We start from the raw sequence: 25,852 nt of genomic DNA, 5'->3' as shown, positions 1-25,852 counted from the left end.
ACTCAAGTTGGGTACCTGACACCTTCACTCTTTGGCTAGCACTCTACCAACTGAGCCATCATGCCTCCAACCCCGAGGGCCTTATGCTCTCTTTTAGATTGCTTGCTAGGCTGTACCACTTGAGCCATGTCTCCAGCCCTACTTTTTTGCTAGTTATTTAGGAGATGGAATCTATTGGATTTTTCTGCCTGATTGGTTTCCAATTATGATCCTCTAGATCACGGCCTTCTAAGGATCTAGGATTATAGGCATGAGCCACAAGAGCCTGGCTACCATTGGCTATTTTTAACAATATATTTTTTAAAATATCAATAATATAAAATAAGTTTGTTCCTGTAATTCTAGCTATTTAAGAGGCTGAGATCAGAGGATCACAGTTCAATGCTAGTTCCAGCAGGAAAGTCTGTGAGACTCTTATCTCCAACAACCCATCCAAAAGCTGGAAGTGGAGATGTGGCTCAAGTGATACAGCACTATCTTGAGTGAAGAGGCTACATGACAACGTCTAGGTCTGAGTTGAAGCCCAAGTATCAACACATACATACATACATACATACATACATACATACATAGAAACAACCATCTGAAAAGTCTTAAGAAGAAGTAAAAGAATAGAGGTTGGGTACTTGTGGCTATATTGGGTACCTGTACTCCTCTTTACTCAGAAGGCTTGGATCTGAGGTTCTTTGAGATCTGCTTTGGGAATGAGTCCCAAAGAAGGCTAGGTCCCAAGGGAGCAAGATGAGGAATCTGGCGTGCTGTCCATTGCAGAGAGAATCTTGAATAGTGTTGTCTTTCATGGGTGACCAACTTATGTGAACCCTCTGTGTTCACAAACCACTATCAAATCCCATGTGTCACTGAAACCATGCCCTCATACCTGCAAGGTGGGTGGATGAATGTCACCCACTCCCCTTTTGTAGGTGAGAAACCAAGGCTCAGAGAAGGAACTATGACTTTCACATGTTCACACAGAAGACCAATGGCAACTGCCACAGCTCATGAGGCACTTAGGGCTGAAAGCCCTGAAGATGCAAAGCTGGAAGCTGAATCCTGTTTCTGGGCCTAAAACATCTTGGTTGTACCCATCAGCACTGGCCTGAACTTGAATCATGATTTCTGAGTTGCAATGTCCTCCTCCTACCAACTACAACAGCCTCAGAAATAGCAGTGGGAAGGGTCTGGAATATCATATGGGATTTCCCCTTGATAGTAAGAGCAGAAAAAGAGCCTCATTGGGTAATCAGATAAAGGGCCCCTTTTGTATTCCTTATCATGGCCTTGAGTATCCCCTGTACAGCCCCTAGATTTCACATCACCATGGCCTTGGGCAGAAGTGCATAGGAGATCCTGGGCCTCACATTATGGTCTGTTGCCACTGGAAGATTTTGCAGGTGAACAATGAGCTGGATGGATCCTAGATGTGTACACTGGAATGGGTATCCACTCAGAGGGGCTAAAGGACAGATGCAGGTTGTATGGAACCTCTGATTGGCTGTGAGACTGTCATGCCCTTTAGGCTGTCCAATGATCTTGAGAGTCACGTAGCTCTCTTCTGTACCCACCTTATTAACTGCTGCACAAAGCACCCCGGCTGTGCCCTCCCTTGGGATTGATTCCTGTATCTAGTGGGAGTTCTGCTTTTCTTTTTCTTCAGTAAATCTTTGCCATTTTACTTCTCACTCTCTCTGTCTGTGGACTTTTTGAGACCACAGACAAAGGACTTGATCCAGCTGTTGCAGCTTTTTAGTACCTATAGGACTGCTAGCAGATGTCTTAGAGCAAGTGCATCTTTCCTACACTGGAAGGCACAGTTGGCCTCTTTGTGGTCCCCACTTTCCTGTGGATCCTCTCTGAAAGACCATTGTGTCTGTAGATATGTTCATTGTCCATCTGTGTCTGCAGGAAGGCAGTGCATGACTACTGCTCTGTTCAGAGCTAATTTTAATAGACTGATTTTCAGAAGTCGTTGGGACACCTTCTTCACCCAACACTTCTCCCTTACCTGGCTCAAAGCACAGAGACTGCTAGCACACAGTCACTGCCTTCCTTGCTGTTGGAAGCCTGCTCTTAGATAACAGCTGTACTTAGGAGGTCTCCTGGTTACTTGTCTGTATTTCAAAGGACCCCTAAATGTATCTATGACTGGACCTGAGGAAGACTCCTGATAACACTGAGGGGTATTGCTGGGAGTCAGGCTGTGGCTTCTGGGGCTCAGGGCTCCTTCCTGGATAGCATGAGGTCCCAGGATTTTGTGAAGTCTCTGGGTGCTGCAGCTGCCACTTACTTTCATGCCTTACTCCATCGTATGCTCAGTATGGAGAATTGAAGGACTGAAACAAGGTCAATATTTATTCACTAGAAGCAGTGCAATTCCACTAGGAGGCCTTCTTAGCTCCTTAGAGCTTCTGAAATATATTTTTAGAGGAACATTATTGGGATTTTGAACCCAGGGCCATGTGCTTGCTAAGCAAGTATTCCAGCCTGCACTTGAACCATACCTCCAGCTCTTTGTGCTCTGGTTATTTTTGAGATAGGGTCTTGCTTTTTAGCCTGATTGGCCTGGACCATGATCCCCCTATTTATAATTCCCACCATTGTTGGTAACAGGCAAGAACCACCACACTCACCTTTTCTGTTTAGATAGGGTCTCATGAAGTTTTTGCCTGGGTTGGTCAGGAGCTGTGATCCTTCTGATCTCAGCTTCCTGAATAGCTAGGCATATAGGCATGAGTCACCAGAATCAGCTTTAAAGTCTTTTATTGTTGTTTTTGGCAGTACTGGGATTTGAACTCAAGGTCTCACAGTTGCTAGGCAGGCACTCTACCACTTGACCTATGTCTCCCATCTTTTTCCCCTTCAGTTAATTTTTGGATACGTTCTCGTAGTTTGCTTATGCTGGCCTTCACCCTGATCCTCTTAGCCATAGCCTCCCATGCGCCTTGTTGAGTGGGATGGGATTGTGCTAACTTTTGCTCTGACTGGCCTTCAAACCATGATTCTCCTAATTTCTGCTCCTCTTGTAGCTGGGATTACAGGTGTGATCCACTGTGCCTAGCTTGAAGCTTCCAAAACTTGTACAAGTAACTCTCCATCTTTTAATATGTGGGACCTATGGCAAACTGTTCCTCCATTCTTTGTAAAATGGGTGGAAAATACTCTCCAGAATTGTGGAACAGGGCTTAATATAGGGCATAGTTCAGAGTCATAGTACAGGCCCTGGTGAATGCAAATAAAAGTGTTCTTTTGGGGGGAATAGGATGAGTATCAGTAATGAACCCAGGACGTTATAACTGCTAAGTATGTATTCTATTACTGAGCAGTTACTGGTTGTAAGAGCCCTATCAGCTCTGACTCATCCTCTCCTGTGAACTGACCCTTCCCATGGTACAGTAGCTGGCTCGTAGGGACTTGCATTTGCTAGGCAAATGTTCTACTACTCACCTAAACTCCTAACCCTCTGGCATCTCCCCACCCCCATCTCCTTTTGTATTTTGCCTGCTTACTCCTGCCACAATCTCTGAAAGCATACCCATTACTTCCTTTCAGGAAGGAAGTACCTATGAAGGATTCTGGGAATCTGACTACAGGCATTGGGGTTGGTTTGAGCAGGGATGCCCCAGCCCAGAGAAGGCACTACTTTCTTCTTTTAATTAGCTGAAATCTCTGCTTCTTGGTGAGCTCTTGTCAAGAAAATTGCTCTCAGTCACGTATATCTATTTTCCTTTCTAATGAATGTGCAATTCTCAGAGCACTGTTCTAATTGAATTGTGGCTTCTGAGAGAGACTGATAATGAGGGTGGGTGGCTTATATGTGCATTTGCTGAATAGGAACTCCAGGACTGGGAGTGGGGTGCCTCTTAAAGCCTGCATTTTATTGGAAGGGTGCGAAGAGGGAGTGGCTCTTCCTAACGTCCACGTTCTATGCCATGGTGTCAAAGAGACACTGGCATCCTTGCTTAGCCCCATCTGCTGACCTCAGACACTGGGTGGGAAATGGGCCCGCGGTGAGGATGAGCTCACTAGATTTGTCTATGAGTAAGTCAGGTGTCCTAGACTGAAGGCCAGCTGGATGTCGTTTCCAGCAACTTCTGGAGGCCATAAATGTTGACAGCAGGAGCCCAGGGGAGGTAGACAATTCCCGAACAGACCACACAGTGGTCCAGCTGGGTCACACAGTAACTTCCTCTCATCTCCCAGCCTTTACTCAGGCCTCACATGGCCAACTACTGTAGACTCATATTAAGTAAAGTCTGTGTGGGGGAATTGCCCCACCCCCCATCTCCCATCATCACAGCCTGGGGTTGATCTGGTCTGCTTGGCCTCCCCTCTCATACTTTTGGGCTCCAGTTTGGAAATCACTTCCTCATGAATGCTCCATGAGATCTAGGCTGGACATCAAGACAGGTCAAAGGTTTACTTAAAATTCTTTTTTTGGGGGGGGGGTCTGGTCGTGGGGCCTGGACTCTGGGCCTGGGTGCTGTCCCTCAGCTCTTCAGCTCAAGGCTAGCGCTCTACCACTTGAGCCACAGCACTACTGCTGGCTTTTTTCTTTTGCTTATATGGTGCTGAGGAATCGAACCCAGGGCCTCAGGCATGCAAGGCAAGCGCTCTACCACTGAGCCACCTTCCCAGCCCTACTTAAAATTCTTAAAGATAAAACTGGGATTTTAAGACTAGGCCCAAACTTAATGAGTTTCACATGTCATGTTCAGTTACTCACCCTTAGATGTCAAATAAAGAGACATGGTAAAGGACAGAGAAAGGCTTATTATGTGGCAGTCACCAGAAGACAGGACATTACATCTTGAATGATTTTTGGCTGTCATTGGGGATAGTTAGCTTTAACTAGGCAGGGAGTTAGGTGCTTGCTGAGTTATGCCTATAATCCTAGCTGTAATCCTAGGCTGAGATCTGAGGATTGCTGTTTGAAAGCCAGCCTTGGCAGGAATGTTCCTGAGGCTCTTATCTCCAATTAACCAGGAAAAATCTGGAAGTTGAATTGTAGCTCAAGTGATATAGAAAATGCAAGAGCTCAAAGCTCTGAGTTCAAGCACAGAAAAGTAAAAAATAAATTAGGGGCTGGGAAGGTGGCTCAGTGGTAGAGTGCTTGCCTTGCATGCACAAGGCCCTGGGTTCTATTCCTCAGCACCACATAAGCAGAAAAAGCTGGGAGTGGCGCTGTGGCTCAAGTGATACAGTGCTAGCTTTGAGCTGAAAAGCTGAGGGGCAGAGCTCAGGCCCAGAGTTCAGGCCCCACGACCCACATAAATAACTTAATTAATTAATTAATTAATATATACACACAAAAGTAACTGGGAGCAGGTGGTGAGAAAGGTATCTATGGCGAAAACATTCCCATTCCCAGGTGTGGCCTGCTTGACTAGTACCTTACTCTTTTTCTCTATTAATGCTTTATTACTTGAGGGGAGCAGGAACAAGCCAGTCACTGTTGATGGTGGGGGGTCTTTCTTGAGCTCTTGGATGTTCCCTTCCTTTAAAGCAGTTTTACCTTTTACCCTGGGATGATAAGATGGCACTGCCTGTCTGAGGGACAATTTGCCTTTTTCACAAGAGGCTCATTGGTAGCAAATCCTTTCCTTTCTGGAGGGGATTCAAAAGTAACTGCAGGTGAAAATGGCCCAGATCAAAGGGCACAGATGTAAAAAAAAAAAGGAAGATCTGGTGATGTGAGAAGAAGCAGTCTTTTCTATCAGAATAAAATATCTCCAGTCATCATTGTATACTGATATCTGCTGGTACTGATATTATCTGAAATTATTTGCTTCTTGACTTAGATTGTACCTGTCATCTGTGTTGTGACCAGCTAGTCATGTCAGGTGTATACATTGTTTTTTTTGCCCATCATGGGGCTTGAACTCAGACCTTGAGTGCTACCTCTGAGATTTTTTGCTCAAGGCTAGTGCTCTACCACTTTGAGCCACAGCTCCAGTTTAGGGTGGCTAAGTGGAGATAAGAGTCTCCCACACTTTCTTGCCCAGGCTAGCTTTGAACTACAATCCTGAGATCTCAGCCACCTGACAAGGTAAGATTATAGGTGTAAACCACCAGCCAGGTGTCTAGCTTTTATCCTGCTTTTAGTTAATTCATAGGTCCAGCAAAAGCAGCAACAAAGCCACCTAGAAAGGTGGGATCGAGGCAGAGTGAGAATACAGGATACTTGCCTTTGTGAGGCATTGCTTGCTGCTGTTCTCTACCCTTCCTTCTACCCTGAGTAACCCACATTTCTCATGCTCCCCTATGGAGACTGTAGTTATGGTTATAGACAACCCTGTATTAAGCCAGTAAGCTGGGAAGGTGCAGGGAGCCTCAAGCACTGAAAATCCTGCAATGATCCATGTTTCAGGATCACAGTGCATGCAGGTCTTCATCTGTGCTTCACAGCATGGGCACTGCCACCCATGATGTGTCCCAGTCAAAGTACTCAACTGGAATCCATCAAGTACAGGACTCAATTAAATGACATCACACGAGAGCAACTGGAAGATGGGGTCCTCTGCAGGATAAGTGGCAATGTACTTTGTGACACTGGATTGGACACTGGCTTGGAAAGAGGGCCTGTCATCAGGAAAACCTGATTGTCATTTGAGGAGTTCATGATATAAACACTTTCTGAAATGAAAGATAATCTGTTGGCTGAATAGAGTAGGTTAAAACAAATTCAAATTGAAGGATATTCTGCCAAATAATTGATTGGGTTATTCAACAATATTAGTATTACAAAAGATTAAAAGGCAAGGGAATTAGAAAGAAAATGTTTGTGCCTCCAAACTCCTATGTTGAAACTTAAACCCTAGAGTGAGGGCCCTGGTGGCAGCGACTATGCAAGGAGATTAGGTCCTGAGAGTGGAGTCTTGATAAGTGGATTACTGCCCCTAAAAAAGGCCCCAGAGATTGGCTCACCCCTTCTGCTGTGCAGGAATACAGTAGAGAGGCAGTCTTATATGAACCACACCAGACAGAATTTGGTGGCAAGAAGTTCTTGTTGTTTATAAAATACCACATTGATGGTTTTTTTCTTTGCTGTTTGTTTGTTATAGCAACTGAATCAGGCTAAAGATGCAAGTAAGAGGATGTAATGCAGCAAATGACCCTTGACTGGACCAGAAGATAAAGAATTCACATCTCCCCTCCAGACCTGATGCCCCTGTAGAGAATGTGGCCAGGGGATATGGGATCTGCTTCAGCCCGGCCACCTTTCCCACTAGGTCATGCCTTTCTCAGGGAAGCATCTGGGGTGACAGACCCTAGAAGGGCTCAATGTCCTAACCCAGGATACTCTCAGGGGCAATTCTTGCATCAGAGCTTCCCAGTAGGGGTAAACTGAGACTTCGTTGAGCCTGTGTGGCAGCACAACTTCTTCCCCTGCCAAATCCTGCTTCCTCTGATGTGTGCATGCTAAAAATATTTTGTGCCCTGAACTGCATCTTTGTTTAAGCTTCAAGAGAACCCAAATTTTATGCCAAGTATAAATCATTGGTCAGTTAGGAATTTCTTCTTTTAGACATTCACTAGATAGCTCAGTCTGTCCTTGAATTTGTGATCCTCCTACCTCAGCCTCCCAGTGCTGGGATTATAGGTTACTGCCACAACACGTATAGCTGCCACTTGGCACTTAGGGAACTTTGAATATGGGCTGTATATTAGTGAGTAGTATTTTTTTTAATTTTTGTGCTGATATTAAGTATTGAATTCAGGGCCTGGACACCGTTCCTTAGATTTTTCTCTTGAGGCTAGCCACATTACTACTTGAGCTAAAGCTCCACTCGGCTTTTTGGTAGTTAACCGAGGATGAGTCTCCTGGGACTTTCCTGTCTAGGCTGGCTTTGATCTGCAATATTCAGATCTCAGCATCCTGACTAGCTAGGATTACAGATATGAGCCACTTGGTCCTGGTTTACTAAATAGCATTGTAGCAGCATTTAATTCCTTGAATATGATAAATGTGTGATAGTTTAGCAAATGTCCTTGTTTGGAAGAGACACATGGTTATTTAGGGGGAATACAACTTTAATACAACTTTAATACACTTTAATACACTTCTCTATATCTGTATTGCTGTATTGTCTGCTTATTTCTCTCTGTCTCTGTCTCTGTCTGTCTGTCTGTCTGTCTCTCTTTCTCTCAGTACTGGAATTTCAACATTCCTGCTTAGGTTGGTTTTGAACTGTGACTCCTAGATCTTAGAGTGCTGAGTAGCTAGGATTACAGGCATGAGCCACCAATTAGTTCTGACAGTAAATAACATTGTATTTGCATTTAAAATTCATTATTATTATTATTACTATTTTTACTATTTTTACTAGTCCTTTGGCTTGAACTCTGGGCCTGGGCACTATCCATGTGCTCCTTTTTTTTTTTTTAATTTTTTTATTGTAAAGATACTATACAGAGGGTTACAGTTACATGAGTGAGGTAATGAGTACACTTCCTCTTGAGCATTGTTACCCCCTCCATTGTTTTCCCCCTACCATCCCCTCCCTCCCTCCCTTCCCCAAGGTTCTTTTTTTTTTTTTTTGATTGTGATTAAGTGATTACTTAATTTCCGGTAATTCACAGTATTGTGGAATAATGATGCTCGTTTAAAGTCACAAGTTCATTCTAACTTTCCTGGAGCAAATTGTCTATCACAGTCTGTAATATATAATGGTGCTCACATGTTATATACCATATATGTGATCAGCAGCATGGGGATATTTGGTAGTGGTTCAACCAGATGAGTGGGAGTTCTTTGTTTCTTAAGTCCTGTTAGTTTTGTCATATCACCTAACATTTTGGATTTAGCATCCACTTATCAGGGAGACCATGTACTGTTTGTCTCTTCGTTCTTGGCTTACCTCGCTCAACATGATTCCTTCTAGCTCCATCTATTTCCCTGCAAATGCCATTATTTTGTCATTTCTAATGGCTGCATAATATTCCATTGTGTATAGATACCACAATTTTTGGATCCATTCATCTATGGTGGGGCATCTAGGTTGTTTCCATATCCTAGCTATTGCGAACAGTGCTGCAATAAACATGGAGGTGCACGTGTCCTTGTATATTGGTTCCTGTTGTTCAGGGTAGATGCCTAGAAGTGGTATGACTGGGTCGTAAGGGAGGTCAATCTTTAGCTTTCTAAGGACCCTCCAGACTGCTTTCCAAAGTGGTTGTATGAGTGTACATTCCCACCAGCAGTGTAATAGCGTTCCTCGTTCTCCACATCCCCTCCAGCATTTGTCGTTGGCTGATTTGTGGATGTGGGACATTCTGACTGGGGTAAGGTGGTATCTCAGGGTTGTCTTTATTTGCATTTCCTTCACCACCAGGGATGATGAACATTTCCTCATGTGTTTCTTTGCCATTTTTATTTCTTCATTTGAGAAGTCCCTCTTTAGTTCCCTTGCCCATTTAGTAATTGGTTTGTTAGGTTTGGGAGGGATTAGTTTCTTGAGTTCCCTGTATATACAGGATGTTAACCCCTTGTCTGATATATTGCTGGTAAATATTTTTTCCCAATTAGTTGGTTGTCTTTCTAGCTTGGTTGCGATAGCTTTATCTGTGCAGAAGCTTTTTATTTTAAGGTAGTCCCATTTGTCGAGTCTCTCTCCAATTTGTTGTGACCCTGGGACTCTGTTCAGGAAATTCCTTCCTGTACCTATTAGTTCAAGTGTCTCTCCTACTCTGTCCTGCAGTAGTTTCAGAGATTCAGGTTTAATGTTAAGGTCTTTAATCCATTTTGAGTTGATGTTGGTGCATGGTGATAGGTTGGGGTCCACTTTTAGTTTTCTGCATGTGGCTGCCCAGTTTTCCCAGCACCAGCGGTTGAAGAGGCTGTGTTCCATGTGCTCCTTTTGCTCAAGGTTAGCACTCTATCACGTGAGCCACAGAGCCACTTTTGGCTTTTTCTGTGATTTAATTGGAGTTTGATAGGGGCTGGGAAGGTGGCTCAGCGGTAGAGCGCTTGCGTTGCATGCATGAGGCCCTGGGTTCGATTCCTCAGGAACACATAAACAGAAAAGCTGGAAGTGGCGCTGTGGATCAAGTGGTAGAATGCTTGCCTTGAGATGAAGAGCTGAGGGACTGTGCCTAGGCCCAGAGTTCAAACCTCACAACAACAACAACAAAAGTGCTTAACAAACTTTCTTGCTTTGAATCATGATCCTCGATCTCAGCCTCCACAGTAGCTAGGATTTCAGGGGTAAGCCATGGGCACCCACGTAGCATTTAAATTTTTGAGTATGATAATTGCAGTTGCTTTTTTGGTGCTTAGTAAGTTGAGTCTCATGGGATTTCCATCCCAGGCGGGCTTTGTATCACAGTTCTCAGAGCTCAGTCTCCACAGTAGTTAGTCTTACAGGCGTGAGCCATCAGCTCCTGGCTGTATTACTTATTTTTGAGATAGTCTGGCCTGGGCTTTGATACTCCCATTTGTGCTTTTCCTTGCTGGGATGACAAGCATGCACTACTGCACCCAGCTTTGAATGACTGGAACATGCCACTATTTCTAGTCATTGGTTGAGATAAGAGTCTTTCAATTTTTTATGCTAGCCTAGAACCTCCATCCCCTGATATCTACCTCCCAAATAACTAGGATTATAGGCTTGAGCACCCATGAACAAGTATATGCAAATTTCTCAATATCTGACTATGGATAAAAATATCAATATCAAAATACAAATACAGGGCTGGGAAGGTGGCTCAGTGGTAGAGTGCTTGCCTTGCATGCTCAAGGCCCTGGGTTCGATTTCTCAGCACCACATAAACAAAAAGAAAAAAGCCGGAAGTGGCGCTGTGAATCAAGTGGTAGAGCACTAGCCTTGAGCTGAAGAGCTGAGGGACAGCGCCCAGGCCCAGAGTTCAGGCCCCATGACCGGACCCCCCCCCAAAAAAAACCCAAATACATAGAAATATGTTTATATTTTGGCAAGAAAACTGATGTAGCAAATGGTACCAATTCATGAATGTAGGATTAGATGAATCATTTACAGATGCTCATTCTGTTTTTTTTCCCTCCTTTTAAATGTAGTTTGAAAAACATGTTCAAAATAAAAGCCAATATGTGCTACGCCTGGAGATGTATATCTATAATCATTGATACTGAAGAGGCGGAGACAGGAAGATCATAGTCAAAGGCCATACTAGGCCTTTTACAAGGTTATTACAAGGTTATTATCCTATATGAAAAACAAAACAAAAGGACCAGGCTGTGGTGGCTCAAGTGATAGATGACTTTCCTTGTAATTGCAATGCCCTTAGTTCAATCTCCTGTATAGAAAGAAGTATAATGTTACTTTATTTTGGTAAAAACAATACACATACCTATTACTATATGGAAGAAAATCTAGAAGGCAAGAGTGTAATGAGCAATACTGGTAATGGAAATACTTTGTTTGGAAATAGTTTTATATTTTCCTGTCAATGTTTCCTCATTTATAAATTCATATATATTGCTTCGGTAACAGGATTATGAAAAAGCCAGGTGCTAATGACTTATGTTTGCTAATTCTAGCTACTCAGGAGGCTGAGATCTGAAGATCACAATTTGAAGCTACTGTGGGGCAGGAAAGTCTCAGAGATTCTTTGAACCACCACCCGTTCAGTTTGGGTCATTTAGGGGAGGGGAGAAATGGTACCAGGGAGGTGAGGAGACTGAAAGACTTCATTTGCAACTAGATTTAAAATGGTTTTAACACAAGGTCTTGGGCTTAGTTCTAGTATTGGAAAAAGAACCAAGCAAAAGTAAATGAATCAGGGCTGGGAAGGTGGCTCAGTGATAGAGTGCTTTGCATGCATGAGGCCCTGGGTTTGATTCCTCAGCACCACATAAGGAGAAAAAGCCAGAAGTGGTGCTGTGGCTGAAGTGGTAGAGCACTAGCCTTGAGCTGAAGAGCTGAAGGACAGAGCCCAGGCCCCACAACTGACCAAAAAAAAAGTAAATGAATCAAATGGTGGCCATAGAGAACAATATGTCACAGGTTATAATTCCAAAATACTTTTTAAGGACTATAAAATTCTTGAAAGAGAGTAGATAATAATGATGCTAGGAATCATGGTGGAAAGACCTTGAACTGAAGTTTATATAGAATGTTATGTATGAATTTTATAAAAATACTGGTTTCCCTGGTTAAAATATATGACATCATTAAGTACAAGTAAGATGAACCAATTCATGTATTTAAAAAATTTTTTGAATCAGGAAATTCCAAACAATGATTTAATCTTCTCTGAATTTTTCAAATATCCTTTCCAAACATTTGCAATGAAACTAGGCAAGAAATAAACAGAGAACCTCAGAGTTTGGACTGGAGAAAATCACAAAGACTGAATGTTGCTCTTCTTTTTAAAAAAAATTTTTTATTGTAAAGATGCTATACAGAGGGGTTACAGATACATGAGTAAGATAATGAGTACATTTCTTGTGGACTGAATGTTGCTCTTCTAAAGCTACTTGTTAGAAAATATGATTATCTGTTTTTTGTCTTGTTTTTGTTTTTGTGGGAGAAAAATTAAGCTGATTTAGGATTACTTTCAGGATTACAGCAGTTAAGTATTTTTAAACAGATTTAAAAATTATTATTATTATTATTTTTGGGTCCAGTCATGGGGCCTGAACTCTGGGCCTGGGCGCTGTCCTCAGCTCTTCAGCTCAAGGCTAGCGTTCTACCACTTGAGCCACAGCGCCACTTCCTGCTTTTTTCTTTTTTGCTTATGTGGTGCTGAGGAATCGAACCCAGGGCCTCAGGCATGCAAGGCAAGCGCTCTACCACTGAGCCACCTTCCCAGCCCCTAAAAATTATTTTTGATACTCACAATTTTGAATCATTTTCATGTTTTCTAAATACAGTATTAATTTTTTTGTGTTTTTGCTTTTTTTATTGAAATGATCTGTCTCACTAAAACTGATTATAAAGGAAGTGATTTTTCTTTTCTTCCTTTGTAGTACTGGGGCTTGAATTCAGCTTTTTTTTAAAGTCTTTGTTACACAATAGAATTCTATGCCAGCAGAAAGAATGACATTGCCCCTTTCATAAGGAAATGGAAAGACTTGGAAAAATCATATTAAGTGAAGCAAGCCAGACCCAAAGAAACATAGGCTCCATGTTTTCCCTCATTTGTAATGATTAGTATATGTCTAGGATAGTTCCTAGAAGAGGATCATATTAGCTCAATAGCTATGTACATATGACCATATAGAGTGATACTAATTGAAATGAACTTCAAGACATGGAAATAACAGGTCTTTTTTTTTTTTTTTTTTTTTTGGTGGTTGACCTTATTGTCGTACATGTACTGTATCTAGTTCTTTCTTTTTACTTTATTTCATTTTGCTTTTGCCATTGGTCTATCCCTGGCGATCACTGTCTTTGATTGTGTATACATTTGTCTGATTTGGGGAAGGGAAGAGGAATAACAAAATGCTGAAACAAGGACAAAGGATGACCCAATGTAATAATGATACTCACAAGACACTATGTTGGAAATAAACTTTACAATTTCGGTGGGCGGGGGTTGGGGGGAAGAGGAGAAGAGTGGGGAAGGGAAGGGATGGTGGGAGAAAAACAAAGGACTAACAATGTTTGACAAGAAATGCATTCATTGTCTTATTCATATAACTATAACCCTGCTCTACAGCATCTTTGCAATAAAATAAAAAAATTTTAAAGTCTATTTTATTTTATCATCATTACTTTTATTTTTTGTTCTGGTTCTGGGGCTTGAACTTGGCCTGGGTACTGTCTCTCAGCTTTCTTGCTTAAAGTTAGTGCTTTACCACTTTAGCTTTACTTACAGCCTTTTTGGTTAGTTTATTGGAGATAAAAGTCTCATAGACTTTCTTGCCATGGCTGGCTTCACACTGGAATCCTCAAATATCAGCCTCCTGAGTAGCTAGGAGTGAGGCATGAGCCTCTGGCACCCAGAAAACTCAGATCTTTTCATATAGTAGGCAAATACTCTGCCTGTAAAACATGCCTCCAGCCTTTTTTTACTCTGGTTGTTCTAGAGATAGGATCAACTTACCTTTTGTCTAGCTAGCCTGGACTAAAATCCTGCTGTTTACATGTCCTATGTAGCTGGGTGCCTGACATGTACAACTATGCTCAGCTATTGGTTAAGATGGAGAAATGCGGTCTTGTGACTAGACTGATCTTGAACCACAACTCTCTGATCTCAGCTAGCCTATACAGCTAGAATTACAGGCATGAGCCACTCCACCCAGCAGTAAAATAATTGGTTTAAAGCAAAATCCTGATTTGCCATTGATTTTCATTTTACAACTTAAAAAATTCCATCTTCATGGGCTGGGAAGGTGGCTCAGTGGTAGAGTGCTTGCCTTGCATGCATGAGACCCTGGGTTTGATTCCTCAGCACAACATAAGCAGAAAAAAAAGCCGGAAGTGGTACTGTAGCTCAAGTGGTAGAGCTCTAGCCTTGAGCTGAAGAGCTGAAAGACAGGGCCCAGGCCCAGAGTTCAGGCCCCATGACCGGAACCAAAAAAAAAAAAAAAATTCCATCTTCAAACAGAGTAAGAATTAATGAAAGAATTCAAATAGGAGCAGCCTTTTAAATACTGAAATATGCAGAATGTTAGAATTAGTTAAAGAGTTTTTGTCCTCAACTTGACTTTCTTGTTTGTTCCTGGCAGTAAGTCATGAACTGCCGATTATACAGCTTCTCTTTCAATTCTTTCATCATTTTATTAGAATATTTAAAATGTCTATACATGAATGTTCAAGCCTCCATATTGTGTGTGTGTATGTGTGTGTGTGCGTGTGTGTGCATACACATGGGCCGGTACTTGAACCAGGGCATGGATGCTTAGCATTTTTTTTTTGCTTGAGGCTGGTGGTCTATCATCACTTGAGCCACACATCCATTTCTGACTTTTTGCTGGTTCATTAGAAAGGACAATTTCCTGGACTTTCTTGCCTGGGCTATATTCAAATGTTAATCCTCAGATGTCAGCTTCCTGAGTAAATAGGATTACAGGCATGAGCCAGGTATGCCCAGCTATTTTTTTTTTTTTGGTGGGGTGGAGGGGTGGTACATTTCAACTCATATTTTATCAGCAATGTTCTAGAGCATTGGAAAAAATTAATCTCACCAAATCTCCAAATGTATTTTTGACAGAATACATTTTATGCTGTTATCTTAAATTCTTGTGATGTTTATCACAATAAAGTGACATTTTATTTATTTATTTTTAAAAAGCAATAATGGAAGGCACTAAATTCAATACCCAATACCAGCTGGGCTCCAGTGGCTTGAACCTGTAATTCTAGCTACACAGGAGGCTGAGACTTAAGAATCACTACTAGAAGCCAGCCTGGACAGAAAAATCCCTGAGAAACTCTTATATCCAATATATTACTCAAAAAAGCCAGAAGTGGCGCTGTGGCTCAAGGGGTAGAGCACTAGTCTTGAGCACAAAGAGGCCCAGGGACAGAGCCCAGGCCCTGAGTTCAAGCCCCAGGACTGGCAAACACACACACACACAGATTATTAATATTATTAATAAAAATAGGACCTTCGTGGAGGGCAATGGTCTGAGCAAAAGCCAAGTCATCCATTCCAATGGCTAGTAAGGCTCAAATCTCCATCATGTCACTTCCTCCCTCAGGCTAAGGTGGCTATGGCCAGGAAGGTGGCTCAGTGGTAGAGTGCTTGCCTTGCATACTTGAGGCCCTGGGTTTGATTCCCCAGCACCACAATAAGCAAAAAGAAAAAAGCCAGAAGTGGCGCTATGGCTCAAGTGGTAGAGCGCTAGCCTTGAGCTGAAGAGCTGAGGGACAGCACCCAGGCCCAGAGTTCAGGCCTCACAACTGGACACCCCCCCAAAAAAAAAGTCTTTTGTGGTGGTTCTGCAGGCAGCAGGCAACAGAGAAGTTGTGCTTGCCAATTGTGCACTTAGAACTCTGTCTATGGACTTCACATAGAACTCCCCTATGACCCAGCAATCCCACTTTTGGGCATTTACCCAAATGTTTACAAACAAGACCACACTAAAGCTACCAGCACAACTATGTTTATTGCAGCATTATTTACCATAGCTAAGATATGGAACCAACCCAGATGCCCCTCAGTAGATGAATGGATTAAGAAAATGTGGTATATATACACAATGGAATTCTATGCCTCCATCAGAAAGAATGACATTTCCCCATTTGTTAGGAAATGGAAAGGCTTGGAAAAAATTATATTAAGTGAAGTAAGCCAGGCCCAAAGAAACATAGGTCCCATGGTTTCCCTTATTTGCAATATCTAGTATAGGTATGAGTCAAGCAGAAAAGGTCAGATAATGTGATGTTAGGAAAATGAACCCTTAAATATGTATTTTAATGTTTTCGTTTCTTTCATGCATGTGTTTCTAACGCATTTATAAGATTATTTCTTTGTTGCTTTGTATGTCCCTCCCCCACAGTGTAACCCCCGCTTTCACTATATTTGATGTCAGTATAACATGTGGAGGAGATGGGGACAAACAAGTCGTTTAAGGATTCAGGTGGACCTGTTGCAACAATGAGAAGTACAAAATGTCATGTCAAAACCAGCTTTACAATGTCGGTGGGGGGGGAGGGGGGTATGATTGGGTGGGGGGGAGGGGGGAGGCTGGGAAGGGAGGTGAAGGGTAAACAAAGGAGGAGGCTGCAATGCTTGGTAAGAAATGTATGCATTATTCTGCCCATGTAATTTTAACCCCTCTGTACAGTATGTTCTCAAATAAAATAAAATAAAATATATATATATAAAAAAAGAACTCTGTGTATGGTCAGGGCCATATGCTATTTTCAATTTCTGTGTGGAAAATTTATGAGTTATATCTAAAATTAAAGATTTTTCCTCTATCATTGTCATTGTGCAACTAGTAGTTCTGATTTTTTAAAATAAGTTCTTAATTTTAAACCAATTTATCATACTGCTTTCAATGGGAAAGATTTCTTGGCTTTACCCAATTTTTTGGGAAGATTATACTTTTTTTTTTTTGTCGGTCGTGGGGCTTGAACTCTGGGCTTGGGTGCTGTCCCTCAGCTCTTCAGCTCAAGGCGAGCGCTCTACTACTTGAGCTACAGCGCCACTTCCGGTTTTCTGGTGGTTTATTGGAGATAGGAGTCTCATGGTCTCTCCTGCCCGGGCTGGCTTTGAACTGCGATCCTCAGATCTCAGCCTCCTGAGTAGCTAGGATTACAGGCGTGAGCCACCAGCGCCCGGCTATACTTTTTTTTTGATATTGGTCCTGGGGCTTGAATAAAGGTCTTAGAGCTCTCACTTTGCTTTTGTTGCTTGAGGCTGGTGCTCTACCAGTGAAGCCACACCTTCACTTCTGGCTTTTTGGTGGTTTATTGGAGGTAAGAGTCTCAAAGACTTTTCTTACTGAATTGGCTTTGAACCATGATCCTCAGGTCTCAACTTCCTCAGTACCTAGGAATACAGACCTGAGCCACCTGTGTTTGGGTCTCCCTTTTAGCTTGTCCTGGACATTCTGGATGACAAACCTGTTTGTGCTGCTTCACATGCAGAATGAACTTAGTGATGATAGGACTTGGTCTGGCTGGGACCTGTGCACTGGGTAGGATCCTGTGTACTGGGCCAGGATCTAGGTGGAAGGCTATTTTTCCAGAGCAGCATAAGTCCACACAGTACGGTGAGTGAGTCACTGTGTCTGGGTCCTGCATGCCAAGGTGGGCCACTGTGAACTCATTCTCTATACTCTTCTGATACTGGAGGTCTTCTGAATACTTCACTAACCACATGTTCCTGCCTTTCCAATTCTTCTATATAACTCATCAGATTTCTTTTCTTTTTTTATGTGAATTAGGGTCTCAATTTAGGCTGCCTTGAAATGTATGATCCTCCTGCTTCTGCCTCTTGAGTGCTGGGAATGTGCCATCATGTAAACTTTTTTTTTTTATTGTCAGTCCTGGGGCTTGAACTCTGGGCCTGGGTGCAGACCCTGTGCTTCTTTTGTTCAAGGTGTGTGCTCTTCCACTTGAGCCACAGTTCCACTTTCAGTTTTCCTGTGGTTAATTGGAGATAAAGAGTCTCATGAACTTTCCTGCTTGGGCTGGCTTTATACTGAGATCCTCAGATTTCAGCCTCCTGAGTAGCTAGGATTATAGGGGTGAGACACTGGCTCAAGTCCAACTGTTACTGTATTTTTTTTCTGGTGTAATAGCAACTTCTATGGTATTTGCTTTTAAATCATTCAATAATATCAGAAAGATTTGGCAAAGAGTTATTTCTTTACTATTTACAGTCTTTTAAAGGAGACAGATAAGCTGGGTCCTGTTATCTTGGAGGCTAGGTCTGAGGATCACGGTTCAAAGGCAGACCAGGTAGGAAAGTTCATGAGATTCTTATCTCCAATTAAGCACCAGAAAACAGAAAGTGGTGTTGTGCTCAAATTGTAGAGCACTGGCCTTGAGCAAAAAGAGCTCAGGGAGTTCAAGCCTGGAGTTCAAGCCCCAGGACTGACAGAAAAAGAGTGGGGCAGGGGTGGGGGGGGCAGATTTGCTTACAATAAATCTGATTCTTGAGAGTACACAAAACTTGACCACAAGTGATTGATGCTGCAATTCAACAGATAACTGAGTGAGCAGGTGGCAGTCTGAGCCTCATTGCTAGACTGCACAGGTGCCTGCACATCCCTTGTTTCAATCTAGTACTCAACAGTTCATATGGAGAAGTTTTCTTTATAGATAATTAAATTCATCATATTTTCTACAATAGTGCAATAATAAGGCCACAATAGTCCTTTTAGACAAATGTCTTAATGTACTGAGTTGACTATCAATGTTATTCATTCTTTTAATATCTAACATGTGTTAGCTGAATTAAGGTTACAGATCATTTTTAAATACTACAGACATTATTAATAGTTCATTAAAATTATTATTCATACTATTTATATCTAATACCCAATGAAAACTTACTACAAATGGTACCTTCTCTATACATCACCTTTATAATAACAATAAAATATTTGGTATAAAAAAGGAAACTTGTAACTTAATATAGTTTCAGTGTCTATTCTTTCATCTTACTAAATTAGGATCACCACATTTACAGAATGGATAAATACAAATGGTGCACCTGCCCTCAGACCATGATGGCTCTCCAGCTGGCTGTGTTGGCTCAGACGAGATCGTACTGTGAGCAGGTCCATCAGAAGGTCCTGGTGGTTGTCAAGTGCCTCCCCATATGAATCCCCAGTCCAATGGCCAGCAGGTGAGAGATCAGCAGGGAGGGAAGGAAATCTTTCAGAAACTAGGCTGAGAAAATGCCCCCTTTCTTCATCACACTGAGAGTAGCTGTGTGCTTTGGGTGCTTAAAAGGGAATGCCTTCGGGGGGATATTTTCTGGCTGGCTGGACTAATCCCATATCCTATCTGAATTTTTCTTCAAGATGTTTTCAACTTCTCTCTTCTGGCTTTAATCTTCCTTGGACTGAGATCTATTTTTTTCTCTCTCAAGTGCTGTGTGTGTCCACTTCAGAAGCCCTGGTTGGAGTCCTGTGGTTGTGTGCATGAGGTGGACTGTCACAGTGAGAGCTCTTGGAGCTCTGCCATCCAGATTCATGCTGGGCATCCAGAAGTATTTTTTCCATGTCGGCATTATAAATAGAAACTGAGGCTGGTATACCGCTCCTATGCCTGTTATTGCTACAGTGCAACTCTACCCAGGAGCTCTGCTGGTTCTCTTCCTGTAGTCCAGGAGGCTCGCTCTGCAGCTAGGCCTCAGTGGTGGTCACAGAAACACCCCTTTTCTGTTATTTTCTTGATTAAAAAATCCTTGTTACATAGTCTTACTTTGTAGTCCCGGCTGTCCTTGAGTTTGTGATCCTTCTGCCCCAGTCTCTCAAGTGCTGGGATTACAAAAGGGCTGTGAGTCGGGTCCTAATGGGTAAGTAGCCTCAGCAGGATGCCCTGGGTTCCTTTTATTTGGTGTGAAGGTGGTGGAAGTATGTGAACACGCATTTCTCACAAGAGAAAGAGAAGCACACATGTGCAGAGCTGTGCCTGGAAGGGAAAGAGAAGCAGACATATGCAGGGCTGTGCCTGGAAGGGACAGTTGTCACCTGCCTGATTTTTTTTTTTTTCCAGAGCTACTAAATATGTGACTTTTTCTAGTATTTTCCTCAGCTATGGGAAAAATATACATTTCCTTAAAAACAATAATAAAAAAACCTGAGTTTTGTTAGGTTCTCTCTCTCTGTGTGTGTGTGTGTGTGTGTGTGTGTGTGTGTGTGTGTGTGTGTGTGTGTGTGTGTGTGTGTGCTGGTTTTCATACTGGTATAATTTTTTTTTTATTTTTTCCACTCAAGACTGACATACTGCCACTTGAATCACAGCTCTACTTTTGGCTCTTTGCTGATTAGTTGGAGATTTTCATAGACTTTTCTGCCCAGGCTAGCTTTGAACTGCAACCCTCAGATCCTACCCTTCTGAGTAGGTAGGATTGATTATAGATATGAGCCACTAGCACCTGGCTAGGCTGTTATGTTTTTTTTTTTGTACCAGTCCTGGGGCTTGAACTCAGAGCATGGGTGCTGTCCCTGAGCTATTATGCTCAAAGCTAGCACTCTACCACTTGAGCCATAGCTCCACTTCTGGATTTTTTTTGTTGATTAACTAGAAAGTCTGACAGACTTTCCTCCCTGGGCTGGCTTTGAACCTTGATCCTCAAATCTTCTGAGTAACTAAGATTATAGGCATGAGCCATTTGCACCCAGATAGGTTGTTATTTTTAAGTCAAAAAAGTCTTGACTAGTATGAATACTGATTTAAAAGAAGTAAGGTGGGGTTTAATCATTTCTAACTTCATTCATTCTGTCTCAGATGAGAAAGAACCTTGTTCTCAAGTAGGAGGCACCTCTCCCACATGAAAATCAAGGGACCCCTGTGTGGAGCCATGGCTTGATGATTTCTCATTCAGGGCTCTCCGGAGTTGCACTGGCTTCATCACTGAGGATGTGATGTGCTGCATTTGCTTCATCAAGCAGAATGGAGAGTCTCAAGTCTTTGAGTTTTTTGAAGAAGTCCTAATCCTTTCATCTCTTCTGGTTTCCTTGGCATCTGTTCTATTCCCTTTCATCTCCAATTCAATGAAGGAGAAGGTGTAATGACATGAGGTCCTGGAGCACTGGTTTGTTGGAAAGTAGCAGGCAGATTCTGAGCAATCACAATTAACTATTTAATATCTGTATACTACTCCTGTATCATCAGCCTTTTTTCCCCCTTTTTTCCTTCTTCCTCCTCCATCTCCTCCTCCTCCTTCCTTCCTTCCTTTCTTCCTCCTTCCCTCCCTCCCTCCCTCTCTCTCTTTCTTCCTTCCTTCCTTCTCTTTCTTTCTTTCTTTTTCTCCTTCCTTTTTTCCCTCTTTCTTTGCTCTTTCCTTCCTTTCTTCCTCTCATTTCCCCTTCCCTTCCTCCTTCCCCTCTCTCATTCCCTCCATCTTCCCTCCTCCTCCTTCTCCTGGGTGAGGCTCACATAATCCGCATAGTCCCACCTGTGGTGGCAGTGAGGAAAATGACGGTTACATTCAGTCAGAGGCACACCAACTCTCAGTTTATTGCCAGGCAGAGGAACACTCCTTCCTCATAGTTTGTCTCTCCTCGCTTAGAACAGAGCTTTAGCATCTCTAGCTCAAGCCTTCTTGAGCCTTTCAAGGCCAGTCTGCCCATCATTTGTTTCTTACGTGAGCACTTCAATTTCTTTCAGCTCCCAGGGTGCTTTGCATTACACAGAAGCAAGAACAGTGCCTCTTAGGTTTATTTTAAGAACATTGAAGAAGAAAATATGGATTTTGTTGTTGTTAGTGGTGGTGGTCATAGGGTTTGAACTCTGGGCTTGGGCGCTGTCCCTGTGCTCTTCAGTTCAAGGTGAGCCCTCTACCACTGAGCCACAGTGCCACTTCTGGTTTTCTAGTGGTTTATTGGAAATAAGAGTGTCACAGACTTTTCCTGCCTGGGCTGACTTTGAACTGTGATCCTCAGATCTCAGCCTCTTGAGTAGCTAGGATTACAGGTGCCCAGCCAAAGAAGAAAATACAGAATAAGGAAAAAGTGTAGACAGATTTATGAAGGAACCATTGAGCCAGTGGCTTACACTTGCAATCCTAGCTACTCAGGATTACATGTAATCCTAGCTACTCAGAAGGCTGACATCTGAGGATTCAGTTTCCAAGTCATCCCAGACAGGAAAGTTTGTGATAGTCTTTTTTTTTTTTTTTTTTTTGCCAGTCATGGGGCCTGAACTCTGGGCCTGGGCACTGTCCCTCAGCTCTTCAGCTCAAGGCTAGGGCTCTACCGAGCCACAGCACCACTTCCTGCTTTTTCTGCTTATATGGTGCTAAGGAATTGAACCCAGGGCCTCATGCATGCAAGGCAAACACTCTACCACTGAGCCACCTTCCCAGCCCTGTGATAGTCTTATGTGCACTTAACTAACAGACAAGCCATAGCTGGAGGTGTGACTCAAGTAGTAGAATACCAGCCATGATTGAAAAAGCCAAGTGAGAGTGCGATGCTCTGAGATCAAATTTCAACACAAACACAAACACACACAAGCCACACAAAAGAACTCATTTGAGACCCCTATTTTAATCTAAAAGCCATATATGGAGGCAGCTATGTGGGAGGCCTAAGTAAGAGAATTAAGAGCAAGAATTATGAAATTCTATCTGAAAAATAACAAGGCAAAAATGGCTGGGGCACAGCTCAAGTGTAGGGGACCTGCCCAGCAATTGTAAGACCCTGAGAACCTCCAAAAAGCAAGCATCCAAACAAACATACAAATACAAAAACCTTTGTAAAGTGGGGGGCTCTTTGATAAAAGGAATGCAGAGGAAGAGAAAAGGTAACAGAGACAGGGCGTGTGACTCTGTTACATGAATGGAAATGTCATAATGAAGGTCTTTCGTATAATATATCCTAACAAAAATAAGTTTTTGAGTTATTGCTATATGGCATGTTCCCTAGCTAAAACTACTGTGGTTGCTCTGTGTGTGTGTGTGTGTGTGTGTGTGTGTGTGTGTGTGTGTGTGTGTGTGTGTGTGTGTGTGTGTGTTCTGGTATTGGGGCTTGACTTCAGGGCCTGGGTGGTATATCCTACCTTTTTCACTCAAGGCTGGTACTCTACCATTTGAGTTACTGTTTCAGTTTTGGCTTTTTGTTGGTTAATTAGAAATAAGAGTCTCACAAACTTTTCTGCCCTGGCTGGCTTCAAACTGCAATACTCAGATCTCAGCCACCTGAGTAGCTAGGTCATGGGCAACTGGTATCCTGCTGTGGTTTCTTTTAATTGGAGTTTCTTTATGGGATGAAGTATTCATGAGACAGTGCATTGCTTTCTGTCTCTCCATCTTCAAGGAAGGGACAAAAAAGGCAAAGAAAGACATGTTTCTGTTTCCTTGCTGGATTTCATTAGTATTCATAGTGGTCATATTCGAAATTCTGGTGCTGCTATTGCAATGTTGTCATTAAATTCAAACTTTTACACATCTGGTGAGCTGCCTATATGTAGCTCAGTGTGTTACAATGTAGATTACAGCCTAAGAAATCAATGCTCTCCAAATACACAGCCATGGAAACTTGTAATTAAGAACAGTGTGTGATCACTAGCTTTGCTTACCTGATGAGGGAAGAAAAGCAAGGGTGGTTTTATAGGATGGAGAGTTAAAAATGGCAGCTTAGAAAAGCTGCATCCCTTGGTTCACCCTTTAAGACATGGCTTTAGGCAAAGGCAGATTTCTGTAAAGCCTCAGCCTGCTGCTGACTTCTCAGCTTAGGGAAATTCCTTCGTCTCCTAGAAGTTTCTCCAGAACCTGCTTTGTATGGTAGGTATTTCTTTAAAAAAAAAATAAATCTGATGGAGCTAGGAATGTGGCTTAGTGATAAGTGCTTGACTAGCATGCATGACACTTTGGGCTCCATTGTCAGTATGATGTCAACTGAAATAGCTGGAAGTGGCGTTGTAGCTCAAGTGGTAGAGTGCTAGCCTTGAGCAAAAGAAGTTAATGGTCAGTGCTCATGACTGGCAAAAAAATTAACATGTAGGCATTTGAAATGGGGGGAAGGAATGGGAAGCAAACTGGATCCTCCAGCTACCTTTCAGAGGTAGCTGCTGGGCACTGGTGTTCACACCTGCAATCCTCGCTATTTAGGAATCTCAAGTTTGTAGCTAGCCTGGAAAGGACAGTCTCTGAGCCTCTTATCTCCAATTAAACCTAAAGAGCCAGAAAGTAGATTTGTGGCTCCCTTGTTAGGGCTCCAGCCTGGAGCAAAAAAAAAAGCTTAGGGATAGCACACACACTCTGAATTCAGCCCCAGTACTGACATCAAAAAAAGAAAAGAAAAAAAGGAACAAAGAAAGAAAGAAAGAAGGAAAAGGAGAAAGAAAGTAAGAAAAAAGAAAGGAAAGAAAGAGACAGAAAGGAAGGAAGGAAGGAAGGAAGGAAGGAAGGAAGAAAGAAAGAAGAAAGGAAGGAAGGAAGGAAGGAAGGAAGACAGAAGAGAAAGAGAAAGAAGAGAAAGGGAGGGAGGGAGGGAAGAAGGAAGCGAGGAAGGAAGGAAGGAAGGAAGGAAGGAAGGAAGGAAGGAAGGAAAGAAGGAGGAAAGAAGGAAGGAAGGAGGGAAGGAAGGAAGAAGGCGATGCTGGCAGAACCGAAAGGATTTGAATGTGTGTGCAAAGGTCTTATTTAAAACTGATATTTAAAACTGACAGGAATGGAACTGGAGGCATAGTTTATGTTAGAGTGCTAGTTGGTGAGAGAAAAAGCTAAGTAAGAAGGCCTCAGAACTCTTTGTCCTGGCACAAAACCGAAAACTTACCAACTTGTCAAGATTCCTACTGGAAGGCAGGTACTTTTCCCCACCCTGCAGGAAACAAGCCACTATCTGCTATCTAGCAGTAAAGATGGCAGAATGAGAGTTGCGGACGTAGCTCAGGGTAGAGTGTGATCTACCATGCTTTGGGACTTATGTTCCAACCCAGCACTTCAGAAAAGGCAGAAAGGAAAGAACAGACCTTCAGTTGTTGCCTCTTCTGTGGAGATCAGAAGGAGAGAGGCTTCCAAAGCCATAGGCACTGTTGTTTCTAGAGGTTTCTAAGATCTGATGAGTTCATATGAGAAAAAGATTTAGGCCACAATTATCAGCTATGGGGAGAAATAATGTCAACAACAGTAGCTTCAAATTCACAGGAAAAGTCACATACAAATCCAACTAAGGGTGCAATTTTTCTTTTAAAACTGGTAGCTGTGGTCATTAGCTGTTGAAAACAATTTCAGAAACAAAACAAAACAAACCAATCTTTCCTGATTGATCTTTTGACCATTTTGGCTGAAGTGGACCTTCTCTCCCAGGCAGTCTTCGCCTCTATGTTCAGATAGAGGTGGTATCAGCTCTCATTTGGGAGCAGGGAGGGTTCTGGACAGGAGGCTGTCACCCTCTGTAATTGTCTTTCTATCCTTTTCTAAATTGGCTGACCCAACAACCACCTAGCCCTGCAGCCCAGGACTGGAAATACACAGAATGGAGGCTGAACTATGGGATGGCTTTAACAGAATCTTTTCCCCCTGCTTTGATGTTGGTGCTGGGGCTTGAACTCAGCACCTGGGCTTTTCCCTTAGCTTTTCATTCTAGACTAATGCTCTGTCTTTTGCTCTGTAACTCCATTTCTGGTGTTTTGGTGAAGGCCAGGTTGGCTTCAAACCATAATCCTCAGATCTCAGCCTCCTGAGTAGCTAAGATCATAGGCATGAGTCACCAGCACCAGGCCCTTTATGGAATTTGAATATAATTTTATCTTTCACTCATTTTAGGATATATTCATCTTACTTTAAGGAGCAT

At 42.5% G+C, this 25,852-nt stretch overlaps 1 pseudogene; it reads right to left on the bottom strand.

Moving 5' to 3' along the window:
- Window positions 1–19,167: 19,167 nt before the first annotated feature.
- On the bottom strand, window positions 19,168–20,997 carry LOC138820239 (BCL2/adenovirus E1B 19 kDa protein-interacting protein 3-like; annotated as a pseudogene).
- Between the last annotated feature and the right edge of the window lie 4,855 nt (window positions 20,998–25,852).

Source organism: Dipodomys merriami, unplaced genomic scaffold (assembly GCF_024711535.1).
Source record: "Dipodomys merriami isolate MVZ:Mamm:240054 unplaced genomic scaffold, mDipMer1.0.p SCAF_85, whole genome shotgun sequence".
NCBI classification, from domain to species: Eukaryota; Metazoa; Chordata; class Mammalia; order Rodentia; family Heteromyidae; genus Dipodomys; species Dipodomys merriami.
This window is presented reverse-complemented; position numbering and strand designations above follow the sequence as displayed.